General features: G+C 40.5%; 1 long non-coding RNA gene across 1 annotated transcript; it reads right to left on the reverse strand.

Moving 5' to 3' along the window:
• Positions 1-5,406: 5,406 nt before the first annotated feature.
• On the reverse strand, positions 5,407-13,109 carry LOC141381605 (uncharacterized). The gene is made up of 3 exons (XR_012402013.1): positions 11,598-13,109; positions 11,096-11,172; positions 5,407-9,308 (listed from the first exon to the last, which is right to left on the reverse strand). It is a non-coding gene; the product is annotated as an uncharacterized lncRNA (long non-coding RNA).
• Between the last annotated feature and the right edge of the window lie 2,791 nt (positions 13,110-15,900).

A 15,900-nucleotide genomic window follows, 5' to 3' on the forward strand; every position in this document is an offset into this window, starting at 1 on the left:
AGTTTTTGCACATGAAAATGCAACTCCAAAACCAATTTCTTTGGAGTCAGCCACCAAATTTGTACTTTTATTGATTAGACAAATAGCAGTGCGACGCATTGTGCATTTCTTTGTCCTCTTAATTTTCTTTGGCAGCACAACGTGACCTTTAGTCTCGTCTCTGATGCTGAATGCCGATCACCGGGGCAAAGAGGGTCACCCAAAACTTACTGAAGGTGGTATTTCCTGTCGCCAATTAACACTCAATAGGTTTGCTAATTTATGATTCCTCTTAATCTATGCACCCTTGGAGAGAGGGCAAACCCAATTAACTCTCGCTCGTCACATTATCATTGCGCACATGTCATTGCTGTAATACCAGCCGAATACAAGTCAGCCAGTAAAGCCAACTTACCTCAACTTAAATGCCAAAGAGAGTAGGAAGTGAGAAGATACATTCCCCTGGAAATTGAAATGAGTAATCCATAAATCTGAGTAATCCATCCATTCTGTGATGAAGTTGGATTATCGCGTTGATCTTATTTGAGCTCGTCTTACAGGCACCTCTGTTGGCTTTAACTATCTAAAGCTGGAAAAGATTAGAGAATTGTTCGAATTTGTTGATTTTTTTGCATTAATATTACTTTTCTTTAAAAGGATACCCCCATAGCAAAATTTCTCTGGGCCAGATCTGGCTCACACCAACAGCATTTGCTTGGCCCACATGCCGCAGTGAATTACGGTACATGACTGGACCAAGTCTGGCTTCCATACAAGAGGCAAACATGGACCATATCTGGGCCAAGTCTCAGCCAAGTTAATAACCCATAACTGGGCCTGAACTGAGCCAGATGTGTGTGTCACGACTGCAATGTTTTTTATAAACCGTGAAGCATTTTGCTTTATGGCTGTGCTCTTTCTTGAAGCGACCTGATTGATAGAATTTTTTTTCTTTACTCCATGTCTGAGCCAAATCCTACATTTGATATCTGGCCCCAGTATTGTGTGCTGCCTGTAAGACGGCGCCACCTCAGCCAAACCTGGGCCATATTTGGCCCGCATGCTGCATGCCAGAGCCGGACAAATGCCTGCTCTGCCAGCTTTTTGCCAAAACTTAATTTTTTTTTTTACCTGGATAGTTACCCCATAGTTAAAAAGAAGATATTTTGAAGAATTCTGGTTGATGGCACTCACTGACTCCCATATAGGGGAGAAAAAATAGCAAATTTCCTAGGATAGTCAATGGGTGCAAGCTACCACTATTCTTCAGTATTATCATCTCTTGCATTCAACAGAGGAACAACTCAAATAGGTTGAATAAGGATCACACTCCTCTGCCTCCCTGGAAATGTCTATGCCAGGGTATGAGAGGAGGATCTAGCCGATGGTTGAATCTCGGATCCAGGAGGAACAATGTGGATTTCGTCCAGGCTGTGGAACATTGGACCATACTCTCATCCTCAGGGTCCATGGGATTAAGTCCACATGTGTTTTGAGGACTTGGAGAAGGCAACCCATCATGTCTCTCATAGCATTCTGTGTAGGGATGCTCTGAGAGTATAGGATTGAGGCCATAGGTCTCAAACTTGATTCCAGCAGAAACTTTCTGCAGTTTTGCTCTGCAGCTGATCCAACTAATCAAGGTGTTCAAGACTACTAGAGACTATCAAGCAGGTGCGAGTTGGAGGTGGTTGGAGCTAAACTATGCAGAGCTGCGGCCCTCCAGGAACTGACTTTTAGACCATTGGCCAGGGGCTGCTCCTGGAGAGCTATAGATTTCAGTTGTAACCCATGTCAAACACACCTGCCTGTAAATATCAAGTGCTGTTCAGGTACAATTGAATTGGTTCAGGTGTGTTTGATTAGGGTTGGGGCTGAATTTTGCAGGAAGGTAGATCTCCAGGAACAGGGTTGAGCTGCCCTGATCTGGGCACTCTTTTAAGGGCTGTCTGGTCCCTCTTTGAACAAAGCAAGAGTTGCATTGTCGGCAATAGAATCCTGGTGCATGTTGGACTCTGGCAGGGCTGCCTTTTGTCACTAGTTCTGTTCATTATTTTTATAGACAGAATTTCTAGAAGCAGCCTAGGGCCAGAGGAGGTCTGGTTTGGGGACACAGGATTTAATCTCTGCTATGTGCAGATGATGAGGCTTTATTGTACATGGACCTTCAGCATGAACTGGGCTGGTTTGCTGCCGAGTGCGACACGGTAGGGATGAGAATCACCACCTCCAAGTCCGAGGCCATGGTACTCCAACGGAAAAAGATAGCTTGCTATCTCCAGGTTCGTGGAGAGTCCTTGCCCCAAGTGGAGGAGTTCAAGTTCATCTTTATTTACGAGTGAGGGAAGGGGGGAACGTGAGAATGACAGGTGGATCGGTGCAGCGGCAGGAATGCCGTCGGATGTACTAGCCCTGTTTTGGTGAAGGAGCTGAGGCAGAGCTCTTGAATTATTGGTCAATCTACATTCCTGCTCTCACCTATGCTCATGTGCTTTGGGTCATGACCAAAAGGACAAGATCTTAGATACAAGCAGTCAAAATTAGGGTGATAGAGTGAGGAGCTTTGTCATATGGAAGGAGCTCGAAGTAGAGTTCGCATATCTGTTTCAGATGCCTTTTGGACGCCTACCTAGGTAGGTATTCTAGGCATGTGCCACCGAGAGGAGGACCTGGGGGAAAAAAAAGGACATGCAGGAGGGATCAAGTCTCTCGGCTGCCTAGGAACACCTCAGGATCCCTCTGGAGCTGGAGGAAGTGTCTGGAGAGAGGGAGGTCTGGGGTACTCTCCTGAGACTGCTGCCCCCACAACCCGGCCCCGGATAAGCAGCAGATTATGATGATGAAGAGGTTTTGAACAAACGAAGGGTAAAAAAAAATAATGACAATTGGAATTGTTGTGTGAACAATCCCTTTAAGGTATTGGTGTTTTACATAAAGTGAGTTATTTTACACACTTCAAAACGAGTAAACAATATGATGCTTTTTTGATCAGACACAAAAAGAAATGTAAAATTGAATTGTACAAATAAATATGCAGATGTATATACTGCATTGATGTTTTTGTTTCAAGAAAATATTTTTGGGTTTTAAATTCTCCTAAAACCAGTACATTTTAGAGAATAAATGTAAAAGATATGACTCCCTAGATTACGCCATGATTGATTTACTGCATTGCATATATTATGTATTATTTCAAGAGTTCACACTTAGCTGATGATTTACAAAGCTTATTTGGCATACTGTCCCGGGAGAGAGCCCCGAGCTCAAGGGCTCCTCGAGCCCGGGGCTTCCTCCCGTTGGCAGAGCAAGAGGGGAGCCCGAGCTCGGTGGATCTCAGAACTCCCCTGCCGCTGTAGCTAAGGGAACGTAAGGGATTAGACAAGCTTGATTGTTATGTATGTTGAATGTCTTTGGATGGTGGGAGGAAACCGGAGAACCCGGGGAAAACCCACGCGGACACGGGGAGGACATACAAACTCCTCACAGAAACACCCACCGGTCCTATGGAACTAGGGCCGGCAGTATTCTTGCTGTGTGGCTCGCAGTGCTAACCACTGGACTGCCGTGCCGCCCAATCACAGGTAAAGGAGGAGAATAGGGGAGGAGGGGGGTTTCTTCCAAACGAAGATAAAGTGAACTGAAAACTGAGGCTATTTATAGTAGCTTAGGGCTCATATGATTGGAAGATTAGTGATTAGCAAATGCGAGACTGGCCGTGATAAATCATAAGCACGTGATCCTCTAGAAATTAGTTTATGAATAAACTTCACTTTTCCGCTTTTATATGTGACAAGAAACAGCCTGCTTCATATTAAAAGGTCTCTGACCAAATCAACTTCAGTGCATAAATAATACAATAATAAAGACTGAATCCAAAGTGCAACCACTATACTGAAGTATCATAGTCACTCCAATATTTTATGCTCAGATATAACTACATGCAAATAGTGATAACAACCTGCCAATTGTTGTTGTCAAAATAATGAACCCACTGCGCAAACACTACACACGACCTTCAACCCAGCAGTCTGTCAGATTATAAGTGCGTGAGTGTGGAGAGTCAGGCAGTAAGTTGCTGAAATCAATCCATGCAGAGCTGCTACTGCTTGTCCACTGGAGCCAATTAAACTGGGTCAATAGAAAGTGATGAGTGGCGCGGTGCGGGGCACAGGTGTGTGGTGGGACCGCCAGTTGATACTAGTACCCATCATCTCATTAAAAAAAGCCAAAGCTTTGAGCCGCAGTCCCTCTACAATGGAGCCTCAGGTGGGTTTGGGGGGGATTGGATTGACTTTGATCGAGGTTTAAAGCCCTGGGGATGATTTAAATTTAGAAACCGCAAGAGGTGATTTATTATTTATTTATTTTTTGCATGGCTGGGATCTCAGTGTTATAATCTAATCTTGGCACCTTAATGCAAGTGGCGCTTCAGTGTGGAAAGATCGATTAAGTTGACCTGCTATGAAAATTTCACAAGATTGCAATGACATGGTAGTATGAAATAGGCCTATAGCATGTAACTGAAAAATGATTTGATTCATGAATTGTGGAATATATATAGATATATAAGTAAAATGTTCAGGAATATGTTCCTCACACCATGTGGGTGCTTACTATGGAAGCAAATGAGTAGCAAAATTCATAGCAAAATGTAATATGCAAAATGACAATCTAATATGTAAAAATCGCAAGGTATTTCTGTCTTACAATTGACATTTTCTAAGATATGCTCTAAAGCATTACAATTAGTATGTAATTTACATTTTAAAACGGTGGTTGGGAATGACAAATGTAGCTAAACCTGTAGCTACACACACACAATAGCCACGTTTCCACTATCACGCATAAAGCGAGCAAGCCAGGGCGAGCCAAGGCCAGTCGCATTTCCACTGTCACTTCCGGGTCCTAATCGGGCCAAAGCGGGGCTTTCTCAGGGCCAGCGGCCGGACTTTTCGGCCCGCCCAATACCTTGGGCCAAAGAGGGCCAGCTGGGACTTCGGGGCGGAGTGAAAGGAGAGGCGGACACAGTTTTCCGATCGCACACGAGTACATGCGCCAAACAAATAAATAAATAAGGGAAAGAAAACATCTAGCCTTATAGGCTAGGGGTCTTTTTGCTTATGATCACCCTTATGTTTCCCTTTCAAATGTAAGGCTGTTGCATAAAATAATAAAGTTTTAATTTATAAGTGACTTTCTTTGCTGCGTCCTCCTTAATGATTCAATAACGCATAATAATCTTTACACCATATTAAGTACACAGCAGACAGTAAAGGTTTTCGAGAGTTTTTGTCAAGTTTAAAAGGTGTGTTTGTGCGCGTTTAGATGCCTGTATGTGTGTTTGAGACCGAGGAAAAGAGCGCTCCCTTCACAGCTTTGTTGATGCTGCGAGCAGCTTTTTTATTTAGTTTTTTAAATTTTTATTTTGGAGATAATACACAATATAAATACAACAGAAAGACATTAAACTTAACTAATTACATGTCCACTTTTGTAGACTCAAAACAATAGAGTCATATCTTGATAAAATAGCCTAAGCTATATTGAAATCATTTAAAGTATTACAAATATCAGATATAATAAAATCACATTAAATAAATAAACCAATATAAAAAAAAAAATAAAAGCAAGCTATAACAATTTAGGTATATACAATACACACATCAAACCGTTTTAAAGCCATATTAAACTTTCATTTTACAAAGGCCTATCTGAAAAAAAAAAAAGATTTTAGATGTTTTCTTAAAACAATAAACACCGGAGAAGGTTCGAAATATTATTTATAAAATATTTGGATATGATGATATTAATCAAATCGTGCAAACAGAGCATTTTTGGGGTAAGTGTAAGCAGAAACTAGGCTGCCTTTTTTTTCTGTCATCCAGTCCTGCCCAGCGCCGCTTTACAAACGCATCAGGAAAAACTGCAAATACAAAATTTACTCTCAGTGTTGGGTTTGTGGCTGGAAAGGCATCTGCTGCATAAAACAATTGGCGTAAAGTAATTGGCGGTTCATTCTGCTGTGGGGAACCCTGAAGGGTCTAAGCCAAAGGAATGTGAGTAATTTCCAATAAGAACAAAGAAAAAATGTGGTTCTAATAAGAACCTTCCTTGTATGCCACTGCAAAACATCCTTATTTTTGTTTTCTTTTTAAGATTGTAAGAACACATGGAGTACATTTCACATAATACCAGCATTACACTTACTATCAAGAGTTACAATTTCCCTGGCACTCTCAAAAAAGTGACTTGTCAGTGATGAAGGGCTTGCCGTGAGTTTTCATGAAGCCTCCTAGTCATGCATCAATCTGCTGTGCTGTGATTCTCTTTAGTAAATTAGTGCACGCCGAGAGTTTGTGTTTCGCATTCCTAAACCTCCATTTAGAATATGGCATTTCTCTGTTTCTCTCATGTTAGCTTTTTGAAATTTTACTTAAAACAGGTTCTGCAGGATACAAAGGTTATCTTTACAAAATGGAGCTTGTGATTCATTTGTACTTTAATAGAAGACAGTATAGCGCATTTATTGCGTATGGCCATTTACCCAAAGCCAGTCAGGACCCTCGGTTTAACGTCTCATCTGAAAGACGGTGCTCACTGTGCAGTCCTCTTCACTATACTGGGGCATTAGGATTCACACAGACCGCAGATTGAGTGCCCCCTGCTGGCCTTACTAACACCACTTCTGACAGCAACCTAGTGTTCCCATGTGGTCTCCCATTCAGGTACTGACCAGGCTCAGCCTTGCTTAGCTTTAGTGACTAACCAGTCTGGGGATGCAGGATGAAATGGCTATAGCTCTGTATACTTCCTGTTCCTGTCCTGTTGGCATACACACGCTGCCATCCATCAAACGCAACCTAAGCACTGGAGCTCGTCAAATGTGACGATGATGTATCTCTGCTTTAGCTATAGCATGCATCTCTCACCTGTCTCTCTAAATTACAGTCCACTGGTATTTTTAGGTAAGGCTTTCTTTCTATGAGGTCAGAGCACTTTAATTTGCTGCTCCGACATGCTCGTTCTTCAGCCTCGTACAGGTTTTATTGGACAGTGACAGGAGCTGGATTGCTGTTGACGGGTCGGTGATGTCTAGTAGCGGGATAGTGTTTTAGCACATAGTGTTCTGCGACCCGTGGGCCTGCATCCTTGTAAAAAGCTTTTATTCCCTTGATTATTGTCTTTTCTCATTGCTTTGGCAATGGAATAACATACCGAGACATCCAGTTTAAGGTAGCTTGGGGCTAATAAATCATGATCCACAAAGAACGGGCACATTTTAAAGCTTTTGCTTTGCACTATAAGCAGCTTTAAGAGATGTTAACATGGCAGATTTTAACCAAAAACATTTTGACCTGAAAATGCAAGATCAGCAGAGTTTATGCTAAAAAGCTATTATGTAAAAACATGTTTAATAAAAAAAGTGATGTGCATAAACCATTAAAGGGCACTCAGAAAAACTCACTGGAAAAAACTATTCTTATTGGAGTGTCACTGGGGGTACTTTTATGACTTAATTTTTTTTATTATACCGTAAATCCGCGAGTTGTTATAAAAAAAGGGTGATTTTGTGATCTATTCCTACACTATTATTTAAAATGCACATGAATCTGAACATTAGATTATGCCACTTAGAAAAAAAATACTCAAACAGAAGTAATGGTTTTTAAAGTTACCGTTGTGACTCCTCTGGTCAATTTGGGTTCATTAGCTCAGCATATTAAGCTTGCAGTCACTAACTTAGGGGTAGAATTTGACTCAGATTTTAAATTTGACAATTAGATTGGAGCAGTAGTCAAATCCATCATTTTTTCAACTAAGACAACTAGCAAAAATAACGCAATATATACCAAAACAACAGTTTGAGAGTTTATGCTTGTATGACCACTCGGTTAGATTACTGTAATGCACTTAGGGGAGTAGCAGGTCAGCTATTGCCCGTTTTCAATTATATGCTGCAGCGTGCCTGTTAACTGGTACTCACTAACATGACCACATTCAGGGGTGTAGTGAACAATTTAAAAGTGGGGGAAAGCTGTTTACTTTTATATAATTATTAATCAACTGTTTCTAAATGGTCTGTCTTTAACAGTAAGGGGGGCCTAAATGGTCTAAATCATCTTATATCTCCAAACTGATACATCTTCATTAGCCCACTTGTTCTCTTAGGTCAGCTGATCAGCTTTGCCAAAAACAAAGCGTAAGCCTAGAGGGGATCACGCTTTCGCTGTGGTAGGTCCTAGACTTTGGAATGATTTGCCGCTGCCCAATAGGCAGGTCTCTTGCATATTCTCATTTAAATCAGCTCTTAAAACTCTTTTTTTTTGTTGACATTTGACACCTGATCTTACTAACTGGTGTTTTTAATCTATATGCTTTTATTTTGTATACTATTATGCTTATTTTGTTGTATATTTCTGTACAGCACTTTGGCTCACTTCTGTCTTTTTAAAGTGCTCTATAAATTAAGTTTACCTAGACTTGACATAAGAGCATTTGTCAATCCACAATTAAAGTTGGGTTTAGGGGTGAGGTTTGAGGGCATGCCTCCTTTGAAAACAGTGAAACAGTTTTGAATGGATGAATGAAGGAAGGAATAAATGTCAATAAAGTTACCATATATGATTTTCCACCTAATAGAGGAATCAAATAAAATAAACATAACACAAAAGCTTCATGGTGGGAGAATAATATGTACAAACTCTGAGCAAACTGAGCAATTTGTGAACATTAATATAAAAAAATCCGATTTGAAGTTTGGGAAAAATGAACACATCGATTGTTCGCTTTATTTAGCGCACATAAAAACACAGATTCATTGATTCATTCTAAGAAAAAAAATGTCTCCCCCCCCCCGCCCCCACCCCAAAACAAGGCAGGACCACAAGAAGATAACACATGGTGATATTGTTTTTCACCAGCATGGGCTATGGGACTGCACGTTTATCTATCTATGTGCTGAGTAAGTCAAAGTATAAGCAGCCAAGCATGACATTAATTCTTGTATATAACCCCGTTGAAGCACTTCAATTTATATGTTGCTTCTGAACAAGTTTTTTAGCAGCACTGCAGTTTGTTTAGAAACACAGTTGTGTACCTGGAGCTTGGATTGAATTGTACGAACGCTTTCAAAAAACAGTGGACCAGCAGGGCATGAATAAGTAAAAGATTATCATCACTTATCTTTTAGCTGTTTGTCTTGCTTTGATGTTTTCGGATGGCCAGACTCTAAAAAACATGCCGCACATTCCCAGTGTAAAACAACACTGAGGCATTTCAAATATTGGAGAGCAAGCTCATTGGGTGCTTGGGCAACAGCAACCAATCACCTATGCCAGTGGTTCCCAACCTTTTTCTTAGGGGCCCCCCCTATGAACGTATACAAACATTGGAGCCCCCCCACCATTTAAATACACACGCACGCACACACATATGTACTATATATATATATATATATATATATATATATATATATATATATATATATATATATATATATATATATATATATATATATATATATATATATATATACTGTATGTGTGTGTTTGTGTAATATTAATATATAATATGTATAGAAAATATAAATTAATCACTTTTAACTTGTCTTGGCCTTCAATAAAACCAAAATTTAGGTAGGCTTTGTCATACTGTTTAATCTTTTTCTTCGCCTCTGAAGAATCACTGCCTTTCCATTTCCCTGCCGATTTTGTTTTTATTTGCCTTTACGACACATTGACAAGCACATTTCGTGAGTGAGCAAAATTTTAATAATTATTTAAAGTTATTTATTTTATTTATTTTACTATTATGTTGGAATTTACATATATAATAATAGCAGGGCTGCTCGATTTTGGGAAAAATCATAATCACGATTATTTTGGTCAAAATTGTAATCACGATTATTCAAAACGATTATCAGTTAAAGTCAAAATTATTAGCGCTCCTGAGATTTTTTTAATATAAATATTTCCCAAATTATGTTTAACAGAACAAGGAATTTTAACAATATTTCCTATAATATGTTTTCTTCTAGGCTTATTTGTTTTATTTTAGCTAGAATAAAAGCAGATTTAAATATTTTGAAACCAATTTAAGGTCAATATTATTAGCCCCCTTAAGCAATAAATATTTTGATTGTCTGCAGAAGAAACTACTGTTACACAATGACTTGCCTAATTACCCTAATTAAGCCTTTGAACTGCGCTTTAATCTGAATGCTTGTATTTTTAAAAAAAATATCTAGTAAAATATTATGTACTGTCATCATAGCAAAGATAAAAGAAATCAGTAATTAGAAATGAGATATTAAAACTATTATGTTCAGAAATAATAATAAAAAAAAACTTCTTTCCATGAAACAGAAATTGGGAGGAAAAGGGTTGCTAATATTCAGGAGGGCTAATAATTCTGACTTCAAGTGTTTACATACAGTTATTTTCCACCCTGCAAAGGAAAGAGAAATAAATACAATATATTAAAAATATAAAACAAGCTGTGCTTTAAGCATCATCACTGTAAGAAAAACACTTTAGCTACAAAAATCCTTTAGTCAAGACTAGTGAGGTATTTTCTCGTTGTTTGATTAATAATCATAAAAACAGGCGGCAGTAGGAATATTTCTCACTGTCTCTTTGGTTTCTCTTTCACGTGTCTTTTGATCCTCAACTCGTTTGTTTATTACACAAATGAGGGTTAAAATAAATAATCACTAAACACCGCGTTTTGACACCTATTTGACCATTAAAGCGCTCACGCTAATGACTTTAGATGTCTGCGCTCCTCTGCTCGTCTCAGTGTGCGAACGAGCGAATGCTGACTGGCCGCGTGCTTCTGACTGAGTGTGCGTGCTGCACGCGGTCTTTCGCGCTTTTAGGAGCAACACGTTTACAACTGGAAAGGTGGCGGTATATGATGCAATAATCATTTATCTCGATTAATGCTTTTTATAATCGTTTGAAATCGAATTAATAATCGATTAATTGTACAGCCCTATATAATAGTGGAGCATTTTTATGCCTTTTTCTACCTCAATACTTATCCTCTCCCGCGCCCCCCTTGTGAACTCTGGCGCCCCCCTTAGGGGGGCGCGGACCCCAGGTTGGGAACCACTGACCTATGCAGTTGATTATGTCGGTGCAGGTTAGGTGTGACCAATCAGGACTTTTTTTCACAACAGAACTTTGTATTCCCCTAAAAAAAACAAAACATTCTATATGCATTACATTGCATGATGCCTCCAGACCTGAAAATTAATAGATGCAATCTGAAAATTGTCCTCAAACTAATGAATTGACATGCCGAGGAGAAACATGAACCATAAAGCGTCGGTTAATTAAACATTTGTGCCTCAGTAACTGAGCTCTTGGTGTGGTGTTTCTGCATGATGGTTTGTTGATATGAGAGCTCATCATGCATTTGCAAATGAACTTCCATCGTAGAACAAATGTAAAGTGTTACATGGCCTAGAATGGCAAAAAAAACTATGTTGGAATAGTTGTGTGCAAAAATATGTTACATTTAATTCAGCAAAGACTTTAAATTTGCTGTAGATTTTGGATATTGAATTGTTTGTAAAAGACAGGTTATATTAGAATGCCGCTTAAATATTCACTCACCGGCCATTTTATTAGGTACTCCTAATTGAGTGGAGAGCATGAGACTGATTCCTGTGATGCTCCAGGGACAGACGTCTTCGCTGAGGCTTTCTGCCTCTGCCGCTGAGACTGCAGGTCTGCACAAGACGTTTGGCCAGCGGAGAAATTAAAATGGTCGTGCCCAACTGAGTCTGGTTTCATGTTGTTAATGCCAATGCCTGACCCCACCATCCGAATGTCGCAGCAGAAATCGAGACTAATCAGACCAGGTGATGTTTTTCCAATCTCTATTGTCCAATTTTGGAGAGCCTGTGTGATTTGTAGCCTCTGTTTCCTGTTCTCAGCTGATAGGAGTGGCACTCGCTGTGGTCTTCTGCTGCTGTAGCCCATCTGCCTCAAGGTTCGAGGTGTTGTGCATTCAGGGATGCTCCTCTGCATACCTCGGTTGTAATGAGTGGTTATTTGAGTTGCTGTTGCCTTTCTATCAGCTGGAACCAGTCTGGCCATTCTCCTATATCATCAACAAGGCATTTGCGCCCATAGAACTGCCACTCAATGGATATCTTCTCTTTTTCTGACCATTCTCTGTAAACCCTAGAGATAGTTGTGCGTGTAAATCTTAGTAGATCAGCAGTTTCTGAAATACTCAGACCAGCCCGCCTGGCACCAACAACCATGTCACGTTCAAAGTCACTTAAATCCCCTTTCTTCCCCATCCTGATGTTCGGTTTGAACTGCAGCAGATCGCCTTGACCATGTCTACATGCCTAAATGCATTGAGTTGCTGACATGCCATTAGCTGATTAGAAATTTGCATTAATGAGCAGTTGGACAGCTGTACCTAATAAAGTGGCCGGTGTGTGTATATGTGATCACAGCTTCCACCTCAAATGTTAAATTGCATTAGACATTTATCTGGAACAGGAGATATAATGCATGTATCTCAGCCCAAACGGCTTATGCGGTCAAAGTGACCTGAGTAATTAGATTTCATTATCTGTAATCAAAACCTAAAAAGGCTACTTTGGCCATCAAGCGCATGATGCAGGAAGAAGAACAATCCTGATATGATCTCATAACAGATTGAACTGAAACCATCACGGTTGCCATTTCCCAAAGCTCCATTAAATTTCACTCAGTCTCAGCAGATTAATGCAAATCAATCGCTTCGTTCGCGACAGGCAGCATTTAATGAGTCTATCCCAGACGCCATCCGTAATACCCCAACAAATGAAATGATTTACTGCAAATTACAGTAATTAAAAGAGCCACAACTGTAGGTGGATGTTTTTTTTTTTATTTCGCTAATGCTGTCCCTCCACCCCTGCGCGCTTTGGTGCGAAAATAGAACGCTTCCCATTAGCAAAGTGCTCTGTTGACTCATGTTGTCATCCACTTTCATTGCTTTACCTTTTAAGCCAAACCCTCGGGAATCTTCAGTGCTTTTTGCTTCTGTTTGTGTCTGAAGAGCGACGAGCTCAATACTGTTTGATCGCAGACAAGATGTTCTTTCGCCGTCCAGCCAACACCTCCCTGTACCAAGGTGAACTTAACCTGAGAAAACTCTGAACTGAATTATGCATGGCGGGACTGAGCGGTAAAGAGGCGGAGAAGGAAGATGCATGACTTCACTGAGTGAAGCTTTCAAAGGAGGAAGTTGAAACCCACCAGGGGCTGAGGGGAGACAGAACGGTAGAGGCTCAATATCAGAGCCAGGGCTGCGATCAAACTTCGTGATCTGATTACTTTTTTTTCCACTGGACCACAAGAAGTGAGTGAGTAAGTGGAGAGATGGAGCAGTTCATCACGCTGCTCGCTCGGTGTAAGCAGTCAGTGTCGCCCTCGCTGTGGGCTTCTGCTTTTCCGCTCCATTGGTTAATGGCCCAGCGTTGAAGCTCAAGCACCTCCTTACACCGACAGGTACAGATATCAGCAGGGACAGGCCTCAGTAAACCTGCTCCATGAGTGGAATAAATGCTCCTGGATTTGACAGGGAAAGGAGAAGCTACATAAAAAGTCGTTTTTCACTCAAGTGATTTGTAGGGGACAGCAAAAGCTTGCACCGAAAGCTGTCAGAGGTCATTGCAGGCACATATTTTCAGAAAGAATTGATATTTACAAGTATCCAGAGCAAGATTTCTGCACATCAAAATAACATCATATTAAAAAAACCTCAGCGACGTGGTGGTGCAGTAGGTAGTACTGTCGCCTCACAGCAAGAAGGTCGCTGGTTTGAGCCTCGGCTGGGTCAGTTGGTGTTTCTGTGTGGAATTTGCATGTTCTCCCCAAGTCCCTGTGAGTTTTCCGCACAGTCCAAAAACATGCGGTTCAGGTAAATTGGGTAGGCTAAATTGTCCGTAGTGTATGTGTGTGAATGAGTGTGTATCGATGTTTCCCAGAAATGGGGTTTGGCTGGAAGGGCATCCGCTGTGTAAAACATGTGCTGGATAAGTTGGCAGTTCATTCCGATGTGACGACCCCACATTAATAAAGGGACGAAGTCGAAAATGAATGAATGAATGAATAAAAAAAACTCATATGCACCTCTTCTTCAAAACAGACAAGCTCTATAGTGGACTGTCATCCTCAGGAACAGCATGGTACAAACTGTCCAAGCCAAAACTCATTACCTTCACCTAACCTTTCTCCAGCCATCAGCACCATGGCTCCCTCTCTACCCCATCTGTTTTATTGGAAAGCAAACAGCAGAACACCTCAGTCACTGTTTACTGGTTATGTCCTCTAACTGCCTGTGGAACTGGAGAAGGACTGATCTACTATCTGTAGAATAAACCAATTCTTAGGTCTTTAGCAAGTATTGAAATTAAGGCTCATTCTCATCAAGAACAATAACAGCAACTAAACAGTGCAAAAATAGTTGTAAACTAAAAGGAATAGCATATTAAAAATGCCACAGGTGAAAAATATATTCAAATCTGGAAATATCCGAGTGAGAACAAGAGAGTCAATTGAAGTGTCATTCAAACCACAGGGCTTAAATCTGGCAGCTTCACAGGGCACTTCAGAATGAAGGATCTCCAAGGGTACAAGTGATGGATAATTTTGACTTGTGTGATTCTTTGCACGTGTTTAATTTGTGATGCTGATTATGCATAAGTGCACTTTTTTTGGCTTCCTGTAATCGCTTCAAAGCTCTCAGTTTGGGGCAGTAAACCTTTGAAGGGATTACAACATGAGGCCTTCGGAATGAAACACTGCACACTTTCACAACATTTTGTCGTCAATCCCTCCTTATTTAAAGAGTCCAAGCTACATTATTAGATAAACCACGAGTGCTCAACCCAGTTCCTGGACATCTACCTTCCTGGAGAGTTCAGCTCCAATCCTGATCAAACACACGTGAAACAGTTAATCAAGACCTTAACAGCACTTGATAATTACAGGCAGGTGTGTTTGTTATGGGTTGCAACATAAATCTGCAGGAAGGAATGCGTCAGACCGGAAACGCAGGGTCATGCGGTAAGTTTCGCAGTTCGATGCAGTGCCAAGTTCAAGCTTGGTGAACTCTGACCTGCGAAATCGCATCACTTGACTGCGAGACCAATCGAGGATCAAAACATGACCTCTCTGGACAGAAATTTAAAACATGGAGCAATCGCTTGCTTTTTTTAATGTCTAAACATCTTGTTTAATCCCACCCATTTTCGCAGCAATGTACGACAGATTTTCGCACACACAAACTCTAGTGTGACCGCAGCTTGAATCTGCAGGAAGGTAGATCTCCAGGAACAGGGATGGTCACTCCTGAAATAAACTTTTTCACAGTTCCTAGAACTATTGCCAATTTTTTTGCAGTGCTTCCAAGCAGGCAACCAGGAATGAATCTAGTTCAATGAAGTCCATTTAATGGAACTTAATTAGCTCTTACTTTAAAGCAGGGTATATCCCAGCACAATATGTAAAACTAATAATGTGTAAGTGTACACCGATTGAGTGGATATATGATATACGAAATTCCAGCACAGTATTTTAAAAGTGTCTTAGTTTTACCTGTTGCATTGTATTCTTTATTTAGCCTCGATATGTAACACTACAAGTTATCATATAGGTCATAACGGTATCGTATAAGCTTCATACTCATCATGCACAAAACAAAAATACAGCTTTGGTCTCAGTGACCTTGACCCTCAAGTTATTTTGTTTTATGTGCCTGGCTATACACAGCTGATTCGAATGTTATCACTCGATTGAATGGCCGTTATCAGTGGTTATCAGCTGATAGATATGGGCCAGTAGGGGCGTTTTAACATCTATCCACATGGTTAACCAGCTATAGATTACCTACGGCTGTGGTCAGAAGTTA

The sequence above is a fragment of the Danio rerio genome, chromosome 4 (assembly GCF_049306965.1).
Source record: "Danio rerio strain Tuebingen ecotype United States chromosome 4, GRCz12tu, whole genome shotgun sequence".
Lineage (NCBI taxonomy): Eukaryota > Metazoa > Chordata > Actinopteri > Cypriniformes > Danionidae > Danio > Danio rerio.